We start from the raw sequence: 15,703 nt of genomic DNA on the forward strand, positions 1-15,703 counted from the left end.
TGCCCCAGCAGCCACGTCTAACACAGCAGCAGCATCTGTACAGTATAGTACACCTGCACCGAAACCAGCGCCTGCCCCGAGACCAGCACCTGCCCCTGCTCCTGCCGCTACGTATAACACAGCATCAGCGTATGTACAGACTGCAATTCGAAAATGGCCCCTGTCTAAGTCTTAACCTACCTCCCCCCTATTTCTTTTTCTTCTCTTGTACTTTTTTTGAGCGGTGCAACCGCTCCTATAAGAGGGTTTAGGACCCATCCGTGGTGAATGTTTTTCTTTCCGTCGTGAAAATTTGTCTTTCGCTGTGACGCCATGCTGTGGAAAACACGCCCATAGGCTACAAAAAAATCACACCCGCAGGACGTGCTGTGATTGGCTAGCGAGACACATGATGAAATTAACTTCAAACTTCGCAGACGCGCTGTGATTGGCTAGCGATACGCATGATGAAATTAATAATAATGTAAAAAATTTAAGCACGTCACTTCGCAGGACGTGCTGTGATTGGCTACCGAGATGCATGATGAAATTAATAACTCATAAATTTCACAGCTCACTTCACACTGGGTGTGATTTTTTTTCACTCTTCATACCAGTAACCTGTAAGCTGATTGTATGACATTCTGTATAGTAGTGTGTGTATATCTGTCTGTCTCTTATATGTCATCTTATTCCCCCCCAAGCCAGAAGCCAAAGAAAAGTTCTGACTGTGTCATTTGTTGAATGTGAGGTTCATCAGCCGTGTGGCATCAGATTTACACAAAGAGTATGGTAACGGAAATCATTTTATTCAACTATAGAATCTGAAGGATTTAACTTGCGATGATTGTTTGAAGTGTGCTGTAAGCAATTATCTTGTAGTGGGGTTTGACTGCCTGAAATTATGATATATGAAATGATATTATATTGTTCATGTTGAAATATTATAGTACCGGTAGTTGTGAAGTTTGATAATCGGACTTCCCAACCGTTAACATGCTGCATTACACCTATATGACCACTAGAGTGAGACATCACATCATCACACCTCAGGTTAAACCCTTTCCACATGCCACCAAGTATTTTTCAGATGACTTGGCTCTGATCTTAGGAACACACACAAATACAATTAAAGACCTTGGCTTACACAAACAGCAAACAACTAGGTCTCATGATCAACATGGGAGAGACCGAGGTCCTGTGGTTCAACAACAAATCTCATAGTAAGCAGTAACCATCGAGAATCAATCCCTCGAAAATGTGGCAGAGTCTACCTGGGAGGCACAGATGGAGAAGAATGAGTGTCATGCTTTTTGCCTTTCTATTCTCTTTTACTATTCCAAGCACTCATCCAGTGTTTTTTACAATACATTCATTTATATAAAGAAGATTTATGAAGAAAAAGATGAATGTCTCTTGTCGTTCTCGCTCCAAAATGCACAAACAAATGGCAATGGAAATAATTGTATTACTTAGAATTTGTATTTAATAATGTTGTCTTGTTTGATATGTGAGTTGTATTATTATGACGGTTAAGTATTACTAATCATTAAGTATTAATCATTAGGCCATTGTTGTTTGTCATTAACCAAATGAACCCTATAGTCACAATTTTGGGCATGTCATAATGGGCAAACATTCAGTGATGTTGCAGATCTACAACAAGCTCACAACGCGTTGCGAGCTTGTAGATTGGCTATTTCGGCAAAGAGATTTGGTGTAGAGGGGGAAAAAGGAAGGGACCAAGTATAGACCCCTATAGGGGACCCCGGACAACAAAGTATATACAAAGTTAATGGTTTGTAACAAGCATTTGCTTGGCTGAATGTTTTTCCAACTGTCTTTTTCTTGCCTTCAGTCACTCCTCTGTTGCTGTGTGACTCACTTTGCTTTGAACACATTAATTACAAGTGCCTCCAGGAGCAGGCCCAGGCCTCTTTGTGAAATGAGGCAAAACCAGAAAAATAATCATTATGGCAGAGTTCTCTCACTGGAATTGGACTTTGCTGCAAATTAGCCTTAGTTCATTGTCCCTCCCTCATATTAACCCGTTTGGTATTTTACAAAATGTATTTGGAAAAAATAGCAGATCTACAGGCTCACAATGTGTCGCATCACGGCGCATTTTGAGCTGGCAGATATATAGGCTATTTTGACGCTACACCGCTGTACAATGAAGTAGCCTACAAAATGGGGCTTAAAGCATTGAGCTATGGCTTAAGTGGTTAAAATCCTGTTTTCATTTATTAGTGAGTGACAAATCCCCCTAATTATGTCAAGGATACCAAGCCAAGGTCCACAACAGTGTTGTTGCTACTCTTTCATCATCATCATCATCATCATGATGGACCCCAATGGAAACAAGCCATAGTGCTTTCTTGGGTTTTAATCCTTTTAGCAGACCTTGTACTGTACTTTTTTTCTGTGCTTTTTTGGGGGCAAACTGTTATGTATTCAATCAATCAATCATCATCATTATTATTATCATCATAGCTGGTGGTGGTAGTACTCATAATTTGAGCCTATATGGAGGGACCCCATATGCTGTCAAATAGTGATTGCTTACCCTTGATAAGTCATGTTTTGTAAGAGCAAACCTGTAGTTAGTTCAGAGATCCATTTACTAATCTTTGATAACCTGTTTCTATGATAGTGCAATAACTTTTGGCCAGTAACAAACCTATGTTTAAGAACAATTGGTGTTTTCTTCCCCTAAAACAGTGGTTCTCAAAGTGGGGTCCGGGGACCCCCGGGGGTCCTTTGGGGGGTTCTAGGGTGTCCCCGGCAAAAGTAGTTAAAATAGCATCACAACCATTTTAACCACTTTATCCATTTAAAAGTTGGCAATATTCAAAAATAGTAGATCTACAAGCTCAAAGCACGTCACTTCGTGCCGAGCCGCGAGCTTGTAGATCTGCTATTTTTGAATAATCTAGAATTTCTACAAATCTTCTAGGGGGGTCCCTGCCTGGCACAATACATTTTCAGATGGGGGGTCCGGGGCCAAATATATATATACATTCGGGGGTCTTCCTCGGCACGAAAAAGATTGAGAACCACTAAAGCCCTAAAACAGTAAACATCTACTGACATGAACTGCCGGCATCAACATCTGCCTGTCTGACCCATGCATTGGGTCTGCTGTTGCCCTGCTATGGTTACTGTTGAAAGGTGAATGGAGGGGGTGGTCCTACTGTGCTGGCTGTGGGGAGCTTTCAGGAATCAGCATGTCGGAAAGTCTGCTTTTCCTGTATTGCTATAAAGTCATGAATTAAATATGACTTCTTCCCTTCCTTTGTCCACCCCCGCTGGTGTGTTTATGTTTCTGCTGAGTCATAATCAGTGATGGAAGAAGTACTCGCATGTAAAAGTATCAATACTGCAATGTAAATATACTCTGTTACAAGTAGAAGTCCTGTATTTAAAATGTACTTGAGTAAACGTATATCAAAATATACCTAAAGTACTAGAAGTAAAAGTACTCATTGTGCAAGTTCAAGATGTAGCTTGCAGATCGCCTGTTTTCAAATGGCCAGAATGTATATAGGGTTGAAATGGTTAATGAATGATGTAGTGGAATAAAAGTAAAAGTATAAGACATTGGAAGTACTCTAGTAAAGTAAAAGTACCTGAAAATTGTACTTAAGTACAGTACTTGAGTACGTGTACTTAGTTACTTTCCACCACTGGTCATAATTCTAACAGATGCAAGGCTGCCATACCAGCAGGTCCTTTGAGTGCTTAAGTAAGACAGATTGGACTGATAACAGAAACGTTTATGTTGGAGTTTTGCATTGTTTAGGGTGATTTATGTTGCAACAGCCTCTGTCATCTGACTTGTATGCAGTATTCTGCTGCTGTCACTTGAAACCTGAATTTCCCTTAGGAATCAATAAAGGTTTATCTTATATTATCTTGTTGTTTGATAGATTTTTATATTATTATTAAAATAGTATAAACCAAATCCACTGTGAGCATATACCCACCCCTAAATAGTACTGAAAGATCCAATGGCATTGTAATCAAAATCAAATTTTTGTGAGATTCAAACATCTTGACGTTGGTACAATAATAAGTCAAACAGCAATGGCAGTGGTGGCTTACTGTATACTTAGAAGAAAAAGTCGGTTTGCACACCTATACGGAGACGAACAGGTGTGTCGGAGTAATGAACTTGAAGAGCATAAAAAGGGCAGTCCTGCACACTGTCTTCACTTACAAAAATGTAGGGATAGGGATACAACGTTTCGATCACTTGGACCTTCATCAGGCATCCAATGACTCCCCTTTTATTTGATCTTACTGTATACTAAACACAAAATCAGTAGTAATATGATATATATCTATTTATTCCTTTAAAAATACGCTGTTTTTTTAACTTCCATGTAAGAACAAACAAACAAACAAACAGATGCAGCCTGCTTCAAGTCTGGCTCTTTATATTGTTTACTCCCTCAGTGATATAAGAGCATTAAAATGTAATTAACACAGACACACAGTCCAAACATTTGTACATGAATTCAGATAGCAGAGAGTTAATTGAAAGCTTCCATAATTCATCTTTGCATAAATGATAAGAAACATTCAAAGAATGAAGGATGAGTCAAACTCATCCTTTGGCCTGAAATGAAATTCTGATAATCATTAGGTTTTTGTAGAATGAGGACTCTTAAAAAGGGTTAGGGTTAGAAAAAAAATATCAGTCATGGCCGGGGCAAAGGTTTTAATTTTGGGGATGCTTTAGTTTTTCAGTGCTTTTTAATAAAATGAAATAAAAAACTGAAAAGCATCTCCTATCTTGTGGGTCTCATTGACCCAAAAATGTATAATTTGCTAAACTCAAAATGGTCTGTCAGCTTCATGAATCTATTCATGAGTAGCTAGCACATACATATTTCTCTAGAAACCAAACATGAACAAGAATTTTAGAGACAAACAAGGCCCCTGTGGGAGAGAAATATGAGGTTCATGGATGCAACCCAAGAGACTGTCAAATGTTGTTGTTTCATCAACTGTAGGCCTACAGTTATGCCTATGTTAACTCTGTGCACTACGGTTTGGCTAATATTTTGCAATTTATAGGCTATAAGTATACTGCAGGCAAACAAATAATGAAAATGAAAGCATATTATTCCAAATTCCTAATCTATAATTTATCTTGGATACATTTAATCATCTGTTCATCAGTCATTGGCAGTGGTGTAAAGTACATTTACGCAAGTACTGTAGGCCTACTTAAGTATTTATACCTTGAGGTATTTTTACTTTGCTGGAGTATATCCAATTTTCAGTACTTTTACTTCTACTCCACCACTACATCTCAGAGGCAAATATTGTACTTTTACCCCACTACAATTATTTGAAAACTTTAGTTACTAGTTACTTTGTAGATTTTTATTATTATTACAAAACATACATTACCCACTTCTTCAGCCCTATATACATTTCGGCCATTTGGAAATAGCCGATCTACACAACGCATTGTGAGCTTGTAGATCTGCTATTTTCAATAGTTTTTTATAATACATTTGAAAAGTTGTGAAATGGGACATTCTGCACAATGAGTACTTTCTACTTTTGGTACCTTTCTACTTTTGGTACCTTAAGTATATGTTGATACCAATACTTTTGTACTTTTACTCAAGTACATTTTAATTCCGGACTTTTATTTGTAACAGAGTATTTCTACATTGCAGCATTGGTACTTGTTGGAGACAAAATGCCCTTTCTGTTTATTTTGTTTTATTAACTCACGGTACAGAGGTGTGGCATTGTCAGTCACCATGGCAACCATCAAAGGAGAGGCGTGGCATTCTCAGTCACCATGGGAACCACCACAGTGGGTGGTTACCCACTTGGTAGTGGGCGACGAGCCCACGAGCCGTGCAAGGGGAAAAGCCAAACAGTGTTTGACCGTGTTGATGTGCCGTGCAGGTTTGGCGTTCAGTGTTATTTGTTTAAAGAGTTTTTGCATATATTTTTGGTTCATAATGGTCAATAAATTGATTGAAATATCTGAATTTATACAAGCACTCTGGACATTGAATTCTTCAAGCAGGCGTCTAAACTCAACTCAACCCAGTTGCCCCTCGCAGTAGGCTCTACAATACTTTTACTTAAGTAAAAAATGCTTTTTCCACCACTGCCGCTGGCTAGCTCTGGTTTATAGTGTCAGAAGGAGTTCTCCTTATAACGCGATGTTACTTTCGAGCCGTTGCCCGCATACCGTTGGTAGCGCAGGCTGCGCAGCCTCTCGTCTCTAGTAAAAAAAATAAAACTTCACTTTAGCTACTCACAAAAAAAAAGACGGTTTTAAGATGTTGAGAGCCTACTTTCCGTAGTGGGAACACTCAAAGCCCCCCACCACACGTCTAAAACACACCTTTTGGCCAGAAAAGAAAATATTTCACCGGAAGGAATTTCTTTTTTAGTCATTCCACTGCGCCCCCTACAGATCTGGTCAATGGAATTTTTCTATTGACCAGATTTTTCCTTCCGGTGAAATGTTTTCTTTTCTGACCATGGTGTATTTTAGACGTGAGGTGGGGGGCTCCGAGTGTTCCCACTGAGGAAAGTAGACTTTCAGCTTCTTAAACCCGTCTTTATTTTGGTGAGTAGCAATAGTGTATTTTTTACTTTTACTAAAGACGAGCGGCTGCGCTGCCGGCGGTATGCGGGCAACGGCTTGAAAGTAACATCGCATTTTTATGAGGAAAACTCCCTCTAAACGCTATGGGACCAGAGCTACGCTGTTCCTGGAGGATTGCAGTGATGAATGCATCAGAGCACTCACATTCCCGGCGTGCATTGCGGGATACAGAGGCTTGTCTGGGAGGCTGAGCGCGAGCTGCTGAGGATTGTGTGACACGAGCGTTTTTACAAACAGCCATCAGGACCCCTTGGTTGGTGTGATATTAAGGTAAATAGTGCATATTTGTGTAATTATCATCATTAAAACAGTGGAGAAAACACCAAAAAACAGAACGACCTATTCGTTGACGTTGTGTAAAAAAAAAACAATTGTATATGGGCTGCTACTGTGCATTTATTGTGTTTTAGGGCCATCACATCACCTCCTGTTCTGTTCACAATCAATTATAACGATTATTCGGGCTGTTGCTGAGATTTGTATGTTGATAATGCACTGTGTTTGGACCAGAGACATTAAAAAACAACAGCAGCGTTTTTTTTGTTCTGCTGCGGTGTGTTTATACTGGTGAGTTTTGTGAATGGATGTTAATATAGGATGGGTGGGATGAGGAGGATGATGTATGGATCGGTGTGTTGCTGCTTGCTTGCTGCTCGGTCGGGGGGAATCCCCCCTCCAAGCCAGCCATGTCTCAGTGGTGCAGAGACAGGGACAGCAGGGTAGAGAGCCTACATTGTCACCTGCGGTTATAGTGATTACATCACCTAATTCACTTTATGTTCATTGATACAGTGGGATTTCAGCCCTTTTCATATCAAAGGTCAAATATTATTTATTTGGCATTTTGATCCATGCCGGACCACCGTTTGATGAGATTTTAGACTCTCAGACCCAAAACTTGGAATATTTTGTTATCCTTGAATAGGATTTCGTCCTCAATTCCACGCTGTGTTGATGTTGTTGGTAGTAGGAGAGATGACAAGCTTATGAGAGAGATATCAGGCAGGTTTGATCAAAATAACAATTCTTCTACATCCTCTTAATTGTGTAGACCTCTGGTAAATGAAGTAATGCAGGTGTTTAACAATACTTTAACTCTTGAGAGCATAAAATGAACCATTTGGTTTCATTTTACTCTCTCAAGAGTTAAAGTCTATCTATAAGGGTCCATTTGGTTACCAACTCTCCATCATTTAGCTGGGGACCACCTGAAATCCCTTCAAGGACCACTGGCTTAGTACATTTTCACCTGCAGTTGTGATTACATCACCTAATTCAATTTACCTTCATTGATACGGTATACAACAACACGATGCTAGCCTAATTTTCATGATAAATCCCATTGTTGCTCCCTCTCTCTGTTTTTGTCCACTTTATTGCCTTGTTCTGCGCTTTCTTCCCTAGAGCTGGACTCTGATTATCTGTGTAATATTAATGGTCATGATGTCATACAGTACTAGCAAATAAAACACTATGAAATATTAATTAGGCAATCACTGGGCAGAAGAGCAGAAGAGGAGTGCGTGTCTTTTAGATGGTTATCTCTCGTTTCCTCCACAGGTCTTTGTTGCAGCTCAACATTAAAGGGTTTCCTTAGACTACTAATTGCCTTTCTGTTGCTGTTGCTCAATACATTATTTTAAACACTTGTGTGTTTATGGTGTAATGTTGAGCAATGCTTTCTTCTGTTAAAACAATAGCTTAGATTGTTGACACTGCAATCTGCACTGATCATAATGCAGGAAGGAATTGAAATGCAGCATTCAGTTTGGTACCCTTCTGCTGAGAGCCTTTGAATTGAAGGGAAGCTATTTTAATCCTGTAGTCATTCATTAATGAGGTTGTTTTTGCTCTCACTTGAGCACATGTTGTTTAATTTAGTTGCTGTCAGATCGTTGATCTCTCTTTCATCTGCCATAATCATAGACTAGAATCGGATGAAAGTTTTTCTATTAAGAATGAGCCTTAAAATATAATCCCCAGTGCAACTTGTCAGCGTGGGCAGGCAGATAGGGAGCGAACGCAATCCCTTAAACCCTGAGAGCCTCCACAGGCTTTTTCTGCATGATGGGCCTGTGGCCAACAACCAGTGTCATCTGCAGCGAAGAGTGATTTTGAGACTATGACCTGCGTCTCCTCACAGATCTTCAATGTGTGACAATGACACCGTTATGATAGGGTCACCTCACACAGCTGCCAAGTCTGCAGACTGCAGAGACTATAGCCCATTCCTGCCTGATGCAGTCCAGACTCATTGTAGTGTTAATAAACAAGGCTGTTATGCAAATTAATGAACTTAGATAATGACTGCTGATATTATGGATCATTGTGTAGTTCAAGGATCTCTCCTCTAAGGAAAGATGCTGTGGTTATTTGTGGTAGGATGGGACGATATGAAAATGACCCGTCACTATTATTGTGGCAAAAAAATATTGCGATTAACCATAGTATCGCGATAATCAAAATCAAAACTTAAAGTGGCACTTTTGTTAACCTCTTTAACCCCCAGCCTCCCTATTCTGTGGGGAATGTTCGCCATAAATAGCAGATCTACAAGCTCACAACGCATTGCAACGCGTTGTGAGCTTGTAGATCTGCTATTTTTGTGAAAGAGTGAAAGAAGAGCGTAACAGGTTCGTCTTATCAAGTATGGAGGTTTTAAGTGGTACTCAATTTGCAGCTCAACAAATGCTAATTCATCCTAGTGTATGACGGAGGACAATTTCACGATAAATCTAAATCTTCACGATAACGATTACGTGAGATAATAGCGATTATCGTCCCATCCTTAATTTGTATGATTGGGGAAAATGTTATCCATCCAGTGTTGATTGTTCAGTAAGAGTACTTATTTTGTCTCATGCCCAGCCTTCGTTTGCCCTGGTTGAGAGGAAAGAGGACAGAGAGGCTAATATAATGACATTATTCAGCCCTAGGGCTGATACAGTCGTAGCTGACCATTCACTGAAAGCTAAAGTGCTTCCACGTTTCACTGTGAGCAACCTTGCAGCAGAAGGAACACAGCATGTCAAACATGGCCGCCACGGTTGTGGCATCGTTTTCTTTTGCTGTGTCTTGTCTTTGTGATTAAATATACGTCTCTGGTTATTTGATTAACAAATGATCTCATATGACTCGGGCTTAAACGCCGGCCCTTAGATCCATAACCTCGGGCAACAACGCCCATGTGATAATCTATATTTATTAACTGAAATACTGCTGCTTGGTATGCAGAGTCTTAAAATTATTTATAACTTTAGTTAGTAGTTACTTTTATATCAAGTCATTTTGTTGGAGGAAACTCTTAATTTCACGCCAGAGTTTGTAGAAATATACCTCAGTGGAGGGAGCCTTTAGTGGGATGTTGGGTGGGTTGCTAGTATCCCACTAGCAACATTAAGACCTGGAACGCATCTGTGTCACTTTTTGATTTGAGCTAAAAAAAAAGAAGCATTATTTTACACTTTGGCTATTAAAAAATATCAGATATACAAGCTCATAGCGCGGCACCGAGTGCCGCGCTATGAGCTTGTAGATCTACTATTTTTGAAAAGTCGTGAAAATGTGTGCAAATCTTTGAATATATATTGTTTTAAAGCGAACATTTTTAACTCGAATCTTTACTTCTGGGGGTCCCTGGAACAAAATATTTTGAGATGGGGGTCGGCGGCCAAATACATATCATTTTGGGGGTCCTTGACATGAAAAAGTTTGAGAACCACTGATATAGAAACATAAGTTTTGTCAGAAAACTGTTGGGTTTTAGAAGACATTTGTAGAATCGGCTTCAGGTCTTAATGGGTTAAGTGACAGACTGTGCCACATGGAGGCATATTGTAGATGAGTCATTACCTCATCCTCATTATGTTATCATAGTGCTCTGAAATGGGTGTGATCTCTTACTAAGCCAAGTCATTTAGGAACAGTTGTAAAAACATCAGAAGTGGGTTGCTTAGCGACTGTTGTGTAAATGTTCCATCGTATAGCTCTTTTGAGCTGAACACAGATTCTTTACCATTATCAACAATATGGAACGCTAGTCAGAGCACAGTCCACAGGTTTCCATACAGTAATCACCCATAGTGTAACAGGACATGCCATGGTGGTAAAAGTCACCTCCGATCCTACATTTCTTCAGTAACGTCCCTCGAACTTGATCTCGTTAGTCGTGTTGGAGACCAGTGACATTCAGTGGTGTAAAGTAAAGTACATTTACTCAAGTACTGTACTTAAGTACAATTTTGAGGTGCTTTTACTTTACTGTAGTATTTCCAATTTTCAGTACTTTCGCTTCTACTCCACTACATCTCAGAGGCAAATATTGTACTTTTACTCCACTACAATTATTTGAAAACTTTAGTTACTTTGCAGATATAAATGATTACATTTAAAAACACACATTAGCCCCATTTTATACCTAGGCTATTTGAAAATAGCCGATCTACAAGCTCACAACGCGTCGCATCGCGACGTGTTGTGAGCTGCTATTTTTTTTTTTTTTTGTACTTTTACTTTTGGTATTTTAAGTACATTTCTATACCAATACTTTTGTACTTTTACTCGAGTACATTTTTAATTACAGACCTTTTACTTGTAACAGAGTATTTCCACATTGCAGTATTGATACTTTCACTTAAGTAGAAAATGTGAGTACTTTTTCCACCACTGGTGACATTACACTGTTGGTTCTGACATCCCTGGCCAATGTGGCCATAGACTTTCATGAATAATAAAAGACAATGTTAGAATGCTAGTGGTGGGAACACAGGCTGTGACACTCGCTGCACTGAAAGCTTCCCACCGAGCTCATTATAATATGGCATCATCATACACTTGGGCCAGCGTATCAGGCATCATCTATCTCCGGTACTCCCATCATCAGCCCTCCCTTCTTCCAACAGGTCTCATTATCACCGTATAATGTGTGTCAACAGATGTGTTATCCTCCTCTTCCCCCTTCATTACGGAGCGGCGGCTGTGATTGCTGCCTTCCTTATCCCCCCTCCATGGGGAGTTGGATGTCTTCTTGACTCTTGTCACAGAGTGAACTGAGTAGATGTACTAACTTGGGAGATCGATTTGGAAGCTCTCTGACAGGCAAAAGGGTCTTTCTGATGAACTCCCATCTGATGCTGATGTGATGTTTGCCATCAGGCCTGACAGTGACAGAACACAGGGCTTATGTGACTCCCCTCCCTCCCTGCGTGGGCGTGCTGACACTGTCTCTGCTGTCTTTTTTTTTTTTAACCCATTAAGACCGGGAACGCGTCCGTGTCATTTATTTTTTGTTGGGTTATTCAAAAAATAGCAGATCTACTATTAGATCTGCTATTTTTGAAAAATCTTGAAAATGTGTGTAAATCTTGGGATATACATATTATATACATTTTTAACTCAAATCTTTGCTTCTGGGGGTCCCTGGAACAAAATATTTTGAGATGGGGGTCCGCGGCCAAATGCATATAATTTCGGGGGTCCTTGACATGAAGAACGTTTGAGAACCACTGATGTTATAGCAACGTAGCCAAGAACTTGTATATCTGCTATTTTTGAATAGCCAAAGTGTATGCTTTTCTTTTTGCTCAAATCAAAAAATGACACAGATGCGTCCCAGGTCTTAATGGGTTAAAGGAATAAAAGGCTGGCTCTTAAGGATTTAATAGCCTCAGATGTGCAGGGGGGGGGGGGGACTGAAAGCAGCTTATTTGATAGGGAGAAAGTGGGGTGTGCAGCAGTATAAATATAGTGATTTGCTGCGTCTTTAGTGTGGGAGGTCCCCAAGCAGCATTTCAGCACCACTGCAAGTGGACAGTTCCCCATTCCACTTGAACGGGTTAATGTCACTACAGAGAGGCTTTGCTTTAGGCCAGGGGTCTTCAACAGGGGGTCCGGGACTCCTAGGGGGTCCTCAGAGTTGCTACAGGGGGTCCGCCAAATCTCTGTGTGATAGGATCATTGTTTTTTTACATTAACCACTTGAACCCCAGCATCCCTATTCTAAGGACAACTATAGCCGATCTACAAGCTCACAACGCCTCGCAGCGCGAGCTTGTAGATAGGCTATTTCCGGCAAAGAGGGGGAAAAAGAGCAGACCAAGTACAGGGTGAAATTTTACTAAGTCTGAAAATACACATTAACATGAATCCAACATCTATGAAAAGCTTTAATCTGCAACACAATTTTATGTAATATATTAGTGGGGGTCCCTGCTTCATCTCTCTCTCAGTTAAGGGGTCCTTGGCCTGAAAAGGTTGAAGACCCCCGCTTTAGGCATTTGGATCTTTCTGGTTAGGGATGCACGATATTGACATTATCGATCGCCCGCAAATAACCGATTAATTGCATGGTCAAATTGATCAATACCGATACCAATAGGGTTTACCTTATCCCTGTTACACAGTAACTGTGATTCTGGGTGCAGATGCAGACTTGAATGTGCTTTCTTAATTACCTGATGTATAAGGCCTAATGATGCACATGTTAGTGCAAACAACTTAAAGGACAACTTTGGTTTTTCACAACCAAGGTTTATATTTTAGCTTGTAATTAAAGTAAATAAAAGATGAGTGTTGTTTTTTATTTATTTACTGCTTTCTATAGTTTTAGCAATTTTAGCGATATTTTTTACAGTGGGCGGGGGCATTCTGTCCGGTGGCTAAATATGTCTTTTACACTATCCCATGTGTCCCATGGTCTTTGATGGCCAGATGTGAGTTATTGGGGGCTAGAAGAGCTACTGTAATTAATAATAAAGAAAACGCAGAGTTATTGTGTAAAAAAAAATACATATTTAGCCAACGGACAGAATGCCCCCGCCCACTGTAAAAAAAGATCGCGAAAATTGCAAAAACTATAGAAAGCAGTAAATGAAAAAAAAAATACACATCTTTTATTTACTTTAATTACAAGCTAAAATATAAACCATGGTTGTGAAAAAACAAAGTTGTCCTTTAAATGTACTGTAGTAAACATGTAACATTTGTTTTTGTTTTTACTGAAAGTCAATTCAATTCAACACATTTTTTTTCCTATAATCATTCACTGGTATATTTTCACAATAACCATTCCACATTATGTAAATGCATTTTTGACAACTTCTCTAAAGATTATTAAACGCTATTTTCAATAATAACAATCGCGCCAAAAGGATGTAAGCGCCGAAATGTTTCTATTTATGTATTTTAACATGAATAAATACAGTTTCTGACGTGTTAAGGATTATTTTTTGTTGATTGTACATCCTATGGTTCAGGAGTTTTACGCCACAACGTGAATTTGAAACATTTGGGGCAGAGGTTCTTCCTTGGCCTACTGGGAGTGTGCGTGCAACGTTTCCCTCAGCGTCATGGGTTGGATTGGGGGGGTAAGTCCCTGCTACATACATAGTGTCATGTTAATAGTGGCAGGCACTGGTGTCGTCAGGGCAAATCTATAATCATTCTTTTTCCCTTTCGTGAATATGGCTCTTGTACTGAATGCCGGTGAGCGCTCGGCATCTTTCCTCTATAGTTGGCTGTCATGAGCCTCCGGTTCTCCCTTTCATGAGATGGGGGATAGAGTGAGAAGCCATTAAGATGTTCCTCAGTGCGCTTTCACATCCTGGCCTAATAACAGAGGGAATCTGCTATGATGAAAGGCTCTCTGACACACAGGCAGTTGGTGCACACAGCACCATCCTCTCATTTACAGCGTAATCCCATGCACCTTGACTATAACAAAGCCAGGTTGTAAAAGCACTTTATCTGGCCCTTTGCAGCCAGACTTGGCTTATATTTGTGAAGCTGACTGTGTCATAACTGAGCCTAGCTGTCATGAGCCTGTACTAGCTAAGTACATTTACTTAAGTACTGTACTTGAGTACCATTTTGAGGTATTTGTACTTTACTTGAGTATTTCCAATACTTTTACTTCTACTCCACTATATCTCAGAGGCAAATATTGTACTTTTACTCCACTACAATTATTTGAAAACTTGAGTTACTTTGCGGATATAAATGATTATATTATAAAACATACATTAACCACTTCAGCCCTATTTTATACCTAGGCTATATGAAAATAGCAGATCTACAAGCTCACAACGCGTCGCATCGTGACGCGTTGTGAGCTTGTAGATCGGCTATTTTCAAATATTTTAGTACTTTTACTTTTGGTACTTAAAGTACATTTTGATGCCAATACTTTTGTACTTTTACTCAATTAAATTTTGAATTCTGGACTTTTACTTGCAACAGAGTATTTCTATATTGCAGTATTGGTACTTTTACTGTACAGCTTGTACAGTGTGTGTGTGTATGTATGTATATATATATATCCCTCCTTGCTGTACCACCACTGGTGATGTTTTCCTGGATGAGATTTACGACCTCTATTCTGCATGAAGAGCACCTGGTGGTTAACGTCAAACTCTATTTGGCAGCCAGGCTATAAAGATGGAGATTTACTCTCCTTGCGTTCGCTGATGGTCGTCTTAGTACTTTGACTGCTTTCAGCATAAGAAGCCAATAGAGCACACGGCACCGACCAGTGTGGTGCCGGAAGTAAAAATCCCATTTGTTTTCTACATGGAAAATTGTATTATCATGCTATAACGTCATAACAATCCCATGTGTACTTGCCACGAGCAATATGGTTGATATGATGTATGCTCCTGAAGGAGCCACACATCTGTGCGTAGGCGCACAATCTCGTTTTAAGAAAATTATGTTTTATTCATAGGGCCCTATTTTGGTCCAAAGTTGCTAAACCCACTAGTTGGGGATTTAGCATGGTGCAACGGGTCCTGTGCAAAAGTTGCTATCTTCCAACACCAGCCTTATCCCTCAAACACCTGCACTACCCGTTACATTATGCGTAGGTGTGGTTTGGGCGTTACATTAATAAAACCAATCCGTGCCAGATGCCATTGCCTTTAAAAGAAGGCATGCGCAAGCCGTTATGTCCAGTGCAATCGTACGCTCTCTCCCTCTCTGCCCATGGAAGAGCGACGTTGCCTTCAGTCAGTCACACTTTTGTGGTTTAACAGTAAAATTGTAATGACAATCACATTCAAGACCACTTAATTCAGACGTGTC

This window comes from Gymnoscopelus microlampas, assembly GCF_963454915.1.
Source record: "Gymnoscopelus microlampas genome assembly, chromosome: 23".
Taxonomy (NCBI): Eukaryota; Metazoa; Chordata; class Actinopteri; order Myctophiformes; family Myctophidae; genus Gymnoscopelus; species Gymnoscopelus microlampas.